The sequence below is a fragment of the Brienomyrus brachyistius genome, chromosome 1 (genome assembly GCF_023856365.1).
Source record: "Brienomyrus brachyistius isolate T26 chromosome 1, BBRACH_0.4, whole genome shotgun sequence".
NCBI lineage: Eukaryota > Metazoa > Chordata > Actinopteri > Osteoglossiformes > Mormyridae > Brienomyrus > Brienomyrus brachyistius.
Window position 1 is genome coordinate 27,371,030 of NC_064533.1, and position 15,282 is coordinate 27,386,311.

Sequence of the window (15,282 nt, forward strand, 5' to 3'; positions counted from 1 at the left end):
TAGGGGGTATGGAGCTGATATAAGATATTCCCTGATGGGGACAAAAAGAAGCCTAAAAAGAATGAGTGGTCTTATGTTATAATAATTTCCTCACTCTTCAGCAGCTTTGTAGTGCAGAACTGGATTAGCAGGACAAAACAAGCACTTCTTGAATGATCAAATAAAGATGGAGTGCACAGTACGGCTGATAGGCACTACATGTAATGAAGGGAAAACACCAGCAGCTCCTGTTTCAAAGAGAAATGAATTATAAAACACTCAAACACAAACACATTAGGGCCACTTTATTAGGTACACCTGCTCATTGATGAAAACTGCTCCTTCAAACACTGAATCACATGCTTGAAAGTGAATATATAAAGCAGGCAGATGGATCAAAGTAATTTTGAATGTAGTGTGATTGTTGGTGCCTTGTGTGGTGGTTCGCGTATCTCAGAAACAGCCACCCTCCTGGGATTTCTGCACATTACAGTGTCTTGAGTTTATAGGGAATGGCATGGTAAACAAAAAAATCCAGTCAGGGGCAGTTCTGTTGCTGAAAACACCTTGTTAATGAGAGAGGCCAGTGGAGAATGGTCAGAGTCGTTAAAGCTAACAGGAAGGCCACAAGTGCAAAAATAACAGCTCAGTACAACAGTGGTGAGCAGAAAGGCTTCTCTGAAAACACATATCAACCCTTGCAGTGATTCTGGAGACAAAAGAGGGTCCTACTTGGTACTACAAAGAGGTACCAAATAAATAATAATGCATATAAACATAAGTACACATTTATATTATATGTATACATAAATATTATGGTTATATAGTTCAATTCAATGCGGTATCAAATGTCTGTCATCATTACAAAAATTATTTTCTCTGAAAATTAGTAGTGATTAATCATTTACTTTCTTAATCCCAAGTTTGAGATGTTCTGGAGAAGTTGAACTTTAACTAAGTAATAGTTATGAGACAAAACGGTGTCAGTATGGAGAAATTTCTAGCATATTTTTCAGCTATCTGTTCTATCTAGCTCGAAAAACCAGTACAAAATGCCCAAGACACACAAAGTTCTGCTGGACGCTGTGATAGCAAATTATACATATAAATATATACAAAAGATATTTACAAAACTATACAAGGAAACTTCAGACCTTCTGCTAATCACTATCTATCTATCTATCTATCTATCTATCTATCTATCTATCTATCTATCTATCTATCTATCTATCTATCTATCTATCTATCTATCTATCAAGCTGTTTGGCTTTTCTCCAGGTACTTTGATTTTGTCCCACATGCTAAAGACCTGCCGTTAGGAGAACTAGTGTTGCTAAACTACTGGTGGGGTGTGCGTGTGCCCTGCCCAGGAATAGCACCCCCTTCAGGCTGCTCCCTTAGCTTGCACCTTGTACTTCCTGGCATAGGATCCATTCTCACGAAGAGATGGACACTCTGGATGAGATGCTAGTCTAGTGCAGGGCGCACTATCACGCCGAATGGGCAATACAGACTTAACCAGAGAGAGAGCAGCCAAACTAAATTCAATATGTGCAATAACATAAGCAGAACTGCTTTATTAAATTAGTACATGCTGGATTGTTCTAGTATCACATACAAATTTGGAATATCATTTTATAACCAATTTGGTTTGTTTATAGCTAAAACAATGAAACGTAACAATAGCAAACTTCAACCTGTTCGTGTTCGGGTCTCACAAACAGCAGCTATCACAGTCGTGAAACACATAGACAAATTTTGAATCTTGCTACTATGGGACTCTTGAGCAAAGTACCTACATTTCTCCAGTAAAACATCCAGCTGTGTAGATGTGTTAAACTCAAAAAGCTGTTCCACCCTCATCCACTGACCCAAGTTTGACTTTGGTGTTTTGTTTAACTGTCATTGCTAATTCTTTGTTTACTACATGTCTCATGCCTACGCAGGGCAATGACCTCTTGTCCAATAATTGGCCACCAGCGTTAACTGTTTTCTTCTGACTGCTCAGTGCATTTAAATGCCAATGCTGAATACAAATCCCGATTAAAATAACTCAAGCTATTGATTTGGGTTCTTTAATGGACAGTACTTTCAATTCACTTCATACTTCAGACAGGATAAATAGGTAACAAGAACGGTTGACATACCCATGAAAAGGACAGAAAAGAGTAAAAAAATCCAAAAATTACACATAATATAATCTACGAAAGTTCTCCTTTCACTTTCAGTTTGCTAATCCTTGTCAGATTACTCCAGTTAACCCTGAAGTCTATGGACTGCAGAAATTCTATAAATTATTATGTATCAGTCTATGATGATTTATAATTCTAATTATTATTATAGTTATTTAAAATTATTATTATATTGAACTCATAAAATGATATGCATGCAGCTTACAAACCATGATATTTCTAATTATAACCATAGTGGTAATTTATAGTCAGGTTTTCAAAGAAATACATACTTGAGTCATAACACTATAAGTCTGTGTTTTTGCATAATATACTCATAAACAAATCATGTTCCTGATTAAAAAGTTCAAAATTTTGAACCCAAAGGTCATGAGAATTTAAAATCTGAACAAAATAGTTCAATCTTTAGTTTTTGAAATGCATTTAGATAACTGGTGAGTAGCTTAAAAATGTAGTGCCAGGTTCCTAATCATAAGTAATAATGATGAAGGTGTACATAAAAATATTGTGATATAAATCAAGAACAAGAACTGAGGTCACAAACAGAACTTTCACAGTTTTCCTTGACTGCTTGGGCACATTTCTCAAAAGACAATTAACATTTGCAAAACAATCAGTGCAATCCCCACACCACAATGCCACTTCTATAAGCAGGACATAATTTCTCATCGCTTCACACAAATATCCAAATATTTTAGTGCATGAATGCAAAAGCTATTGTACAATTGTCGTCATTTGGCAAAATTTTCAGTTGCTTTAGTCTTGCTGGCAAAATGGATTATGTAGTTTCCCATTGTAATAATTCTACACCCAAAACTATATACTGTATGTAAGTGACCATGTAAGCCACCACATACAAAACAGTTTGCTAAACTGTCAAAATCATTCAAAAATATATTCCATAAATTGCAGTGATATGCCATTGTTATATCTTTGGTTCTCGCAGTACCTGATTGTGTTGCCGTTTTGTTGTTATTGTATTGCCATTTTGTTATTTTGTGTTATACATTGCTGTGGGACTTTTATTTGCTATTGTACTATGTCTTGAGATCTGAAAACTACATGTGAGTACTTTATTTTGCCACTGAACTTTACATACTGCAGTGTAGAGCCTTGCAATATTGAAACTGGTGTCTTTGACACAGATAATTATCAGTTTGCTAAAGAAGAATAATCAGTCAGTGACAATGAGAAAATAGAAAATCACTATCATTCAGAATTTTAGAGCTCCGGAGCATACTTACACTGACATTGTGACAATGTGACAATATATCTAAGCATTTTGACATGATGCTCACTGTACTTCACATTTTAATGACACTGAGTAATTCATTCAAAGTTATTTGCTTTTCAGACATGAGATAATTATTTTGGTTGAAACAATACTGTTGAGCTATATGTTTTGAGAAATACTCTTATAATTGTGAGAATTTTAGGTTTCATGAAATGTGCCAAAGCGATCGAGAAAACTTAAAGTATAGTCTTTAGAAATTTTACTTACAAAAGTTTATACATGTCAGTGATAATTAACAAAATAATTACAAAACCAACGTAAACGCTTTATGGAACAATAAAACTAAAAAATACATGAATACATGAATTTATTTAAACAGATCATTTTCATGTCATAAAAAATTCATTAGTTATCAATAGGTTATTCTTAGGTGAATATTTAATTGTTATATATAAGACTAAAAAAATCCAAAGGCAGTCATATTCGTAATATAATTTCGCGCATAAACTACAATGGATCTTTCCCCTCTGTAAACTAAATAAACATAAGAATCAATCAATATTTAAATTACACATACGTGTCATTTGGAAGACTTGGAAATATTATTTCTTGCTGTTTTAAGCAGTTCATATTAATCAAGTGTTACCTTTCCCCACCGCTTTCAACTGACCTGAGAAAATGAAATAAACTCTTCGCGAGATGCGTAGCGCTCTAATTACCGAAAATCCGAGTGATTTAAATAACTCTATAAAACAACGTTTTATATATGTTTTTGAAATGTTTCACTCTATTTCTAGTCCTATTAAACAGACTCTGACATCAGGAATTTCCAAAAAAAGTGTACAGATTGTAAATTTAGTCGGTACACAAACCCTCTCTTACTTGAGAAAAGTTAACCCACAACTTAAAAAAGAAAATAAAAGATTGATTAGCTGTTAGCTATTAGCTAAAGATCGTCACTATAGACTACAATATCAGTTACTGAAAAGCTAAAATAGCACACAGTTACAAATCTGATCTGCTCCGACATGACAAAATCACAATAGAATGACAGAAATGAAAATAACTGCATTTTAGTATTAATTTCATCGAACGTGAACAGGCTACGTTTACGACAAAGTGAAAGTTCTCAGATAAACAGAGCAAAACAAAATGCAATAGTTTTAAAGGTTAAAAAACAATACTTACGTTGTTATACTTACAGATTTGGGATGTGGAAAATCCCGTGTTATTGTCCCCGCTGGCACTTTAGCGCATGGGAACAGTGTAATGGCACCGCATGAGAAGATGCGAGAAGATGCGCTGCCGGTGATCCGGGCGGTCCCCGCTTTGTGGGGATGGCATCAGCTGCGCGTATGCATGATAAGGAAACTGTGGCGAGTTTCCCAAAAAAAAAAAAAAAAAGAAAAAAAGGAAGAAGGGAAAGAAAGGGGTTGAATGTGAGATCAAGTGCTGCTCACGACCGTAAGGTGCTGCCACTCAGCGCCGGATTGGCTCGCTGACTCCCCGGGGGAGCCGGTGAAGCTGTGGGGAAGCTCATCTCATTTATTTCTCCTTGTTTTACCATCGAGGATGGCATGGCGATTGAAGTCCACTGCAAAACAGCAGAGCTGCTTAAAATAGTTCGCCTGAAATGTATTCGAACCAACTTTTTTATTTAGTTAAAAAAAAAAAAAAAACAAATATAAACTTAGATTAACCATACATTAAAAACCGGCCACCCACATGGACAGTATAAGATGCACTTGCCTAAGACTAGGTATCATGCGAATTTATGTAATTACAGTAATATGCCTCCAATTCACAATAGAGTGGTTTTAAGTTACATTTTTTGCCTACATGTTCCTACAGTCTGCAGTTATTTAAAAAAGTACTTGAAACTTTTCATCATACTTAACAACTATTTTATTTGATTATATTACACTTTTCCTATGAACAGTCTATTCTTCTAAGGTATGTATTTGGGAGTTATTTCAAAACAAGCATTATTTTAAAGTATACACAAATTTATTATTACTTATAATATCTGTTATTAATTACATCGTTGTGGCTGAAAATGTTTTTAAAATTGGTTAAGTCCCTTGGTTTTGAACTGCTCTCGTTTCACAAACACCTGTATTTATGAGTTAAATGGTAAATGTGATGGATGCTGGTAACTTACGTTATTTGGCATAGGCTTTTGTGTTACTCTGTTGTACCTCCAATTCTGTAACTAATGTGATGTGTGAGTGTGAATGTGAATTAGGCTTCAGCGCTGAACTGAGAAATTCAGAATTTGCACTCAAACGCAAAAGGCATTTTCCCACCGCTGGAACTATTATTAAACCTTTCAACATGGCGGAGAAGAGAACACTTTCCTGTCATGAATGGCCCCTAATTTTCGTTAACTGTTGCTTGTGTACATGTGTAATCTGTATACACTCTACTTGATACTGAACGATGCTATTCGTCGTTTTAGCTATATAGCAAACGGACTGCTAGCGCGGTGCAAAGTTTGGCGGAAACCGATAGAAATAGTGGAGCAAAAATGAGCAGGAATAATTTTTGTACCTTAGTTACATTTAATGCAATACCTTTTTGCTTGAATTTCTGCGTCTGAACATTCGATGAATAAACAATATACTTCTGTTTAACGGCGCCGTTGCCAGCAGTTAAACGTACCGACGCTTATTAGCGGGATAACAAAGGATCGATTATTTGCCCAGAAATAACAACTAATAATAAACAACGCGGGTACTACAAATAAAATATTAAGAAAATGCTGTGTTCCGTTTTGATCGCGATCGGTTGCCTACAAAAACTAACAAACCGGAGTTATTCACCCTCCGTTGTTTTGCGGTGGCGGTTTAGTTTCGTGTTAAGTCTAACATGCGAGCTTTTTTGGTCCCCCATGATTATTTAAGATAAAATCCCAGTTCCTGTTGTGCGGTGTGAAAGCAACACACTAAAGTAACCAAGAGCTACAAAAGTCCTTAGTCAAGTCAGCCCACTAACTCAGAACCAGGAACCATAGGTTCCTGAACTTTGGGCGGGGAAGCGCCTGAAGTCCTGATTGTATAACATCATCTTGTTTCGTTTGTAAAATACTAAGTAATTTGTATTGATAAGACAATTTCAGGATGTTGAGGACTGAAAGTGCCTGTCTTGTTCTAGAACCAAAGTTAAAAATAACAGGAAGAGTCAACTGATTATGCAGCTGTGACAATGCATTTGCTGTTCTTACTAATACAGCCTAGAAACACTGTCCAAGTCCTTCAGCTGAAACCAGGGCTTGAGCAGTCTTAGTAAACAATTGTCATTGGCAGTTCTGGTATTACTGATTAAGTCGGCCAGGCTATCATGCTGGACCCTATTTACAATTATACGATTCTTATATCCGTTGGTGCCAACTCTCCTGCATTTCCCTCTCACCTATTAGTGTTCAAAGAATCAGTAGACTCAGAAGTAAGTGTACACTTTTGCCAGAAAGGTATCTGGGCTGATTTTGTGGAAAATAGGGGTATCAGCTTAGAATGATAAAAAATTGGAAAAAAATAAAATCTAGAGAGATGATAATAGCAATCATAATAGTGTAAGATTTCCATAATGTATAGACAAGTCAGCAGGAGACATTTCATTTTTCTTTATGTTAGACAACTTAAAGTCAGTGACAGTTTGTAGGGACATAAGTTATACAATACTAAATATATGTGCATATATATATATATATATATATATATATATATATATATATATATATATATATATATATATATATAATGTGTGTGTGTGTGACCGTTTTTAGGTCTTACTTGTCACAAAGAGTCAAAGAATTTAATAAGCAATGACAGAAGCGAAATGTATAGTGCTCATAATTAGGCCTACTTACAAAACCTGTTTTTTCACCAATGGGCATAATTGATTTTGCAGATAAATCTGTAATTGCTATAATAAAATTTCTGCACAAAATAATAATAAACAGATTTCAAAAATCAAGCTCCATGTGAGGATACAGTATACTCTTTGTGGTTACAACATATAATAATTTACCAATTTAATCAGCAAAGCCAAGTGGTTCAGAAACACGACTTCGCAAATCTAATGTAATATCCCAGTGATCATCCAGGCTTTTCTCCAAGTATGGCCACAGATTTTCATCCTCATTACATCTAATGCCCCGTGCAAAGCATTAGGGTAAAAATACACCATATCCATCCCCTGTAATCATAATAGTGAATGGATCGAGCACAAACATCAGAACCTTAGGATAGTGGTAATAAACCTTCAACCTCTGTGCAGGAAAAAAGCATCTTAATGAGGTTATGGAAGGGGTAATATGATGGGAAAAGTTCCATACCCACGTGTTAGTGGGCAGTAAAGTAGATCCATAAAAGCAGGCATTGTTCCAAACTGCTATATAATTTGGCACGTTAGCCTCATCAGTCATATTATCTGGCCGTTGTAAAGACAGCAGTGTCTTTGGAGTGTAAATGAAATAATAGATTTAATTCACCTATTCAGTAACTCATTTTTCTCTCTGTAAAATTGTGCTTGACTTTTGTAGTTTGTGCGGAGGCAAGTGTCACAATGAAGCTGCAGGGATCCAATAAAACAGGTTTCATTATCATAAGATCCGACCGGGTACAGCTGCAATGAAGCAGAACTGAACCGTCCCACTCACACTGCCAGGTTTTCTCCCCGATGATCCCTGTGTCCTTAGGACAAAATACTTCAGGAAGCAGGTAACTGCCAGGACTGGGGATGCTTATTTGATGGAACGTTCTGGAACGCGGCATGCAGGACGTGCACTCAAGTGCCGATGGTTGAGCTGGTGGGGGGATAACTGGCATACTGTAAGAATAATGAACATACGCTCTGTCTGACTGTAGTCATTCTAGATGAATGGATGGATAATTAAGAAGGATTTAAAAAAAATGCACCAAGTAATTAACACATTTGGATCAAAAAAAAGTACATCCAGATATCTTCTCTACTCGCTTGTCCAGAGTCTGGAGCCTTTCCCAGAAGCTATTGGTGCAAGGCAGAGAATAACCCAGGATAGGGCACCAACCCATTTCAGGGCACACCCACACACCATTCACATTTTGGCAACTTCACTTTAGCAAGATCCTCTTTCCAGTTGAGGGCAAACTCCACCCACACTGAGCAAGGGTGGAGTCCTAAAACCCCAGTCCCACCGGTGTCAGGCAGCAGTACTAACCACTACGCCACTCCTAAAAATGCAACATTACAGAAATAATAATGAGAACCTAGTAGTCGATCTGTTACTAATTTGCATCTGCTACCAGATATTATCCTTCTTTGCTGACATGTGAAAATTTTATTTGACTTTTATGTAAATAGAAAGGATAAACATCGTACAATGGTTATTTCATTGGGTTCAAAGTAACTTCATAACTGTAAGCCATGCTTCAAAAAGAGGAATAAAAAATGATTCACTGGGAAGTGTTTTTGATTAACCTTTCACTGTTAGTCTAATTTATTAAATTGATTAAAGCTTTATTAAATCTTCATTTCTACACCAAGGAATTAAGAAAGTACTCTTTTTCCATTTTGCAATTGCAGCAAATGATGGCATCAATACTGTTTTCATAAAGTAACCCAGGCACGTCGACACATAACAGATGGATAAAGAGTTTGTTCTTAAGATTTAAAAACAATCCAAGGTTTTGAGACTACTTACAGGATAATTAGAAAACTATTAAATACTATATATGGATTTACACAGACCAATCAAAAGTAGCTACCTATTGGATGTTTTTCCAACTTCCTTGAATGAGTTCCCAGGTAGGCTGAGCTCACTTTGGCTACTTCTCCTTCATCTCTGGTCCAGCTCATCCAAAACCATCACTCTTGGGTTTAGGCCAGGTCACTATGGAGGGTAGGTCATCTACTGCATTACTCCTTTGTGTGGTTGCTCTTAGCTTGGGGTGTTTTTTTGGGACATCATCCTGCTGAAAAACGCATGAGGTCCCAACTATGTACAAATCAGATGAGATGGCGTGTCCTTGCAGAATGCTATGGTAACCATGCTGGTTAAGTGTGCCTTCACTTCCAAATAACTGTGCTAGCACTGTCACAAGCCAAGCACCCCACACATCACCTCTCCTCCCACATGCATCATAGTGGGCACTATATATGCAGACATCACCCATTCACCTCTACATCTCTCAAACACAATGGCTAAAACCACAGTTCTCAGATTTGGACTCATCAGGCCGAAGGACAGATTTAAGCTGGTCTGATGTCCACTGTCCCTGATAACATTCATCTTGTTTACGTCCAAGAAATTCCACCATGGAGGTCTGATTGTTGCTGAGCTCTTTCTGTCTGTTGTGAAGTACTAGTACTATAGTCTTAGGAGTAATTAGTTAAATGGCAATTTTTGAGGCTGGTACCTCCACCCTTTTCACTACAGGTCACTCTTGGTTTGCCTTTCCTTCCGCTGTTCTCGTCATAGCATTTGATCATTTTTACGACTTTCAAAGTTTTTGAAAGTTTCCAGACTGGCTGACTTTAAGGACAGACCGTCGCTTCACCTTGCTAAGATGAGCTATTCTTTCAATATTATTAACTACTAAAACAAGGGAAATGGACCTTCTTCCAAACTGGACCATGTATACCTTGCCTGTCTCGTCACAGATTGACTCAAAAGCATTATTGAGCGAAGACATACCACAAATTAGCTTTTGAAGAGGTACACCTGTTAATTAGAATGATAGTTCAAAAGCAGAGGTACTTTTTTGGCGGGACAGGGGGCATTAGAAAAATACATATATTTTTTTTTTTGGGGGGGGGGGGGGGGGATTTTGTTTTCAAGAGAAATTCGTGCCTAGACATGACAGGTGCCATCGGTGCAATCCTTTTACAGCGTGAGTTACCTGCTGTATCTGACTTTCATAGGCACCAGTCTTTGATGACTTGATTCCTACTGAAAAGAATGACACAATTTCAAGGTCAGGTGTCATCATAACGTATTTAGACAGCATGCAAGTTACTGAATTGTTTCGTGTACAATGAGCAGAACTCCTGAGGATCATTTTCGGAAACCTGAGATGAGAAATGATTGTCTTTTTAGCGGGAAATGGTTTCTGTCTTTCTGCTATGCCACATATCCTATTTAGCCTGTCTTTCTGATAGTGTAGTCATGAATACTGATTTCACCTGTGATTTGGTATAACACTGAAGCTCTTCCAGAGAAACCCTTTCCAGATTTATTGGGACAAATTACTTTTTTCAGGGAACCCTTCACAAATGACTTTTAATTATGACATGGTGTTCATCTACAACCTTCCTGCCGGCAGATTCAATGTAATGTCCACAGCTTCATGTAAATTATTCTCATAGTCATTCTAAAACAGCCTGCGGTAGATAAAACAGAATAGATCTTGATAGAATGGAAGGATGACCCCTATCTCTATATAGACATCTGTCAATATCCATGAAGTTACTTCAACCAGTGATGCCTCTTTTTATTCAAGAACATTGCTATTATTTCTTGTTAGTTACACACCTTCAAACAGACCTATACCAAGCTGTCACTGTATACATGGAATTTAATTGCAGGGTCTTAACAAAAACAGAGAGCTACTAGTGGCTCAGCATGTAAATACACAGATAACATCCATCCATCTTCCAATGGCTTACCCTCTTCGTTGTTTTTCTGGAGCCAGGATTGGCCACAAGGCAGGGGTTGAGCCTGTTTAGGGTGGCTATACGTCTCAAGGCACATATACAAAGTCTGGATTGTGTATATCCTAGCTTCCTCCCACAGTCCAAAGACAGGCTTTAGTAGATGGTTTTTATGTGTGTGAGGTGGACTGGAATCCTGTCCTGTTTGTTACACTACCTTGTGACAAATGTTGTCTGGGACAAGCTCCAGATCGTCCGCCCATGACCTAGTACTGCATATTTCTTTGGAAGCTAAATGGTTGGATATTTATTGGAAATTAGAGCCCTTTTCTTATGAACAATAGCACTTTTTATGCTTAACACACCATATCGCCTCTTCAGCTTTTTATTTAAAATTTGTTATATATTACCCTAAAGCAGGAACAGTGTAAAGTTATATGAAAACTTGCTTGTATTTTGAGAAGGGGACAAATCATTCTGCACTTTATACGCATGCACCCTCCCCCCCCCCCCCCCCCCCCCCCCAGACCCACTCATGCTGAAGTGCTCATCTCCAGAGAGGCTAACCGTGAAGTAACAGCCCAGGCACCTGCCTACGCCTCCTGCCCGCCTTCCCCCTTCTCGCCGCCCGGCTCTTTCTTACTCAAGAGCCTGACACCAGCGTGACACTTCTAAAATAATCATTAACAACACGCACAGCTGACTGCAAACAGCCGGCTGCCCTCGGTGATGTGTCACCGATCATTAGCAGAGGTCTCGCTATCTCCAGTGATGAGACAGAAAGGAGGGAGCAGGGGGAATGGATAGAAAGCCCCTCTGGGTACAGGGGAACGAACACGGAAAGTGACATGCATGTTCCGCCGCTTCCTGTTGCTAGCAGGCTTCTCCTAAAACCATAAGAAAACAAGTACAGAAGAAGCACATATTAACATCTAACATGTGCTGTTAGTCTTCACAGTAAACTTTGAATCTATCCCAAGATTCAAACTAATTTGTTTGAATCTTGGGATTCAAACAAATTATCCATTTTCCGGTTCTATCCCCATCTCGGCTTCAACACGCTTTTCGATTATTTCCCTGCCTGGCAGTGAATAAACGGCTTAACTGTTAAAAAGCAGAAATTATAAAAATGAAATTTGAATATATTGTATTTGGTAAAAGGGTTGCACTCAAATGTGTATATTCTCCACAATTGGATATACAATTATGAGCAAAACAAGTGTTGAAATGTGTGATTTTCACATTCCACGACACGTTTAAAACAGAATGCTGAGCAGTGAGCTTAAAAACTGCCGCCTGTATGGCAGTGAGACGGGGTGGCTCAGTGGGTAGTACTGTCACCTTAGTCCTTCAGGGTTGGCGGTTAAAATCCTGCCTCTGCTGTGTGTGTGAGCAGTTTGCCTGTTTTCCCTGCGTTATGTTGGTTTCCTCCTGCTCTCCTGCGGTTTGGCTAATCAGCCTCTCTAAGCCGCCTGTGGAGCATGACTGCGTCTGCCCTGTAATGCACTGGCATCCCATCCAGAGCGTATCTTACCCTCGTGGCCTTTGCGGCCTCTCATAAGCGCTGGGCCTGTCTGGCCAGCGTAAGTGCTTTGATGGGTGGATAAGAGGGCATCAGATATACTTTCTTCCTGAACTGAATATTGGCCTTTCGATGGCTCTGATCCAATTTGCATACACGAGCATGTTTGACCTTGCAACTGGAAATACATTTCAGAAATGTTCAGAAATTTACTTTGCAAAAAATGTGTCATGTACAATTTTAGAAAAATAAATAAAAAAAGACTATTGAAAAACGAATCAAAGTCATATATATATATATATGACTTTGATTCCTTTTTCAATAAATGTCAGAGGCAGGTTAAACTAATGAATTATTCTGCTATGACATTTCAGTTTTAATTAGAGTTAATGGAAGTTAAGGTATATTAAAATAATAGGAATAATGATTGCGATAATCAGTCTGATGTCACACACCAATAGAACTAATTAAGAATAATTTGTGCCAGAAACTAACATGACAATCACTGATTACTTTTTAAACTGTATCTTCAGTATATAGGAAACAGCAATAGGAAATATTTCTTAGTTACCAGTGTGCTATCAAACTCTTTTTCTTCCAACAGTCTCATATTACTGAAGTAATATTAAATTATGTCAGATGACAGCACATGAAGATTACAAATTGGGGCTACCAGGATGTCTATTGAGTGTAAAAGATGAGTTAAACTCATTGTTCCATAAATGTCAGAAGCAGGTTAAACTAATGAAATATTCTGTTATGACATTTTAATTTTGGGAAAATTAATCAGAAATAATGAATACATGTAATACATGTAATAAGTGTCACTTATGTACAGTACTTACAGGTAAACAGTTTAAGATCTTTAAGTGTTGTTTTGTCACATTAGCTCAGATGCAGATATATGCTTACTAAAGTACTGCTAAAATCTGCTGTAATTAAACAGGAGTTTTATACAGCACTTTACCATATTGCCATATTCATAATGGCATTTTTATACATTGCTAGAAAAATAACATGACTGTCTAATAAAATTATAATACTATGATATTATATTACGATACAGTTATTAATAAGCATCTATTTTGACATCCTATAAATGTTTACTCAAAATAAGATTTAAATTAGTTGTGTTTTAGCACATTTTTTTAAATGATTGCTTTTGACCAATTCCCTTTCAGACGGTACAAAGAATTTTAAAAAGGCCTTTGGAATTTCAAAGGTTTCAGTCGTTAAAAGCGGAAGACTCCACCGAAACCAGACATGGGTTAGAACATCTCATCAACCGTTATGAATGAATGAAGGGGAGACTTTCCAGAAATGCGGTGGCTTTTTTATCTCCCGGAATGGTCAACAGCACAGCTCTGAGTGTGTTAAAACGAGAATGCTCAACCATTTAAAAAAACGTATGGCAGAGTGCAGACTTTAAAGCTCAAAACATCTTCAACACTAAATAAACGACGCTGACAAATCAGAAAACAGTGGACGAAGTGGAGTTGAAGGCTCGCTAGTCAGAGTAACTTTCTTTATGGATCTTTGTCCACTTCCAGTATTTGGTTTATGCAATTAAACTTTGCATAATGCTTTGCAAGTGAATAAGTAATATATGCATTATACAGCTGCGTCCATGCTTTGCTGCTGCGCTCCAGCCTGTCTCATGAAGTTCACTGGAACTGCTACTTGTGGTGTTTCTTCATTCCTCCCTTCCTTTGTTCTCATCGTGTCTATTTATCACGATGTGAAGGTTGAAAGAGATGTTATTAATCCTGCTGAATGAAGGTGGAGTAAGTGGTATGGATCACGCAGTGAGAGGTGTAATGATGGAAAGGCGCGCTTGGCCAGTGGCCTGTGCCATGTTGATAAATGGGGGCCCCAAGACCGGTGCGAGGAATGACAGGCTGGTGGGCAGCACCCCCCTCTGCAGCGCACCTATCCGGCGCTCGGGAAACACGAGGGGAAACGGGCTCCCCGTCATCTCAGCGTCGACTTAATTTCCTCCTCATTTTTCACACTCTGTCCTTCCACCTAATTTTCAAAAATTGTTTAGAATAGCCTTCATTTTGACCAACTAAAATTATAATTTAAAAGGAATCATTACATGTCTTGTCTTGTGTTTTTGTTTGCACAACTCAAGGGGGCTGTTAACTCAATCCTATTGTGCTGATGAGTACAATGCAACCAATAAAGAACTGAAATGAACTGAAATTAATTAGATATATTACACTGACTCAAGGTTGGGTCAGAGATCTAAATAAATTTCATGACTGCTGAAAAACTTGACCTTATATTTTATTACTAAATACAAATACTGCAAACATTAGTATTATTGTACATACCGTATATGTCAATACTTAAAGCAGTGTTACATAAATTTAAATTTCTTTAGTAATATCTAACATTTTAGCAAAACACTGTCATAGCAGAGAACAAACAGTTTATTAAATAGACATAAGAAAACAATGACAATTTTCACATAAGAATCCATGTTATTTCGATGTCCTGATCAATGTGATGTCACCTGTCATTACATATCAGCCAGTGGTCAAAAATGAACATGTCATTTCAATTATGTCACTGTTGTCAGAGTAACTCTCAAATAACAGCGCAATATTGTACATATGTCACTCATGATTTGAAAACATCTCACGTGAAATATGTCACATTTTTATGCAAGTTATTTAATAAGAATTTAATATGTGATGAAAATATTGACAAGATCTATT

At 37.4% G+C, this 15,282-nt stretch overlaps 1 protein-coding gene across 1 annotated transcript in view; it reads right to left on the minus strand.

Moving 5' to 3' along the window:
* Nucleotides 1-4,724, minus strand: part of rnf220b (ring finger protein 220b) — a 100,446-nt gene extending 95,722 nt beyond the window's left edge. Inside the window, exon 1 of the mRNA XM_049016497.1 lies at nt 4,608-4,724. The gene's annotated coding sequence lies outside the window, so the exon portion shown is untranslated. The remainder of the gene's footprint in view (nt 1-4,607) is intronic.
* Nucleotides 4,725-15,282: the final 10,558 nt, after the last annotated feature.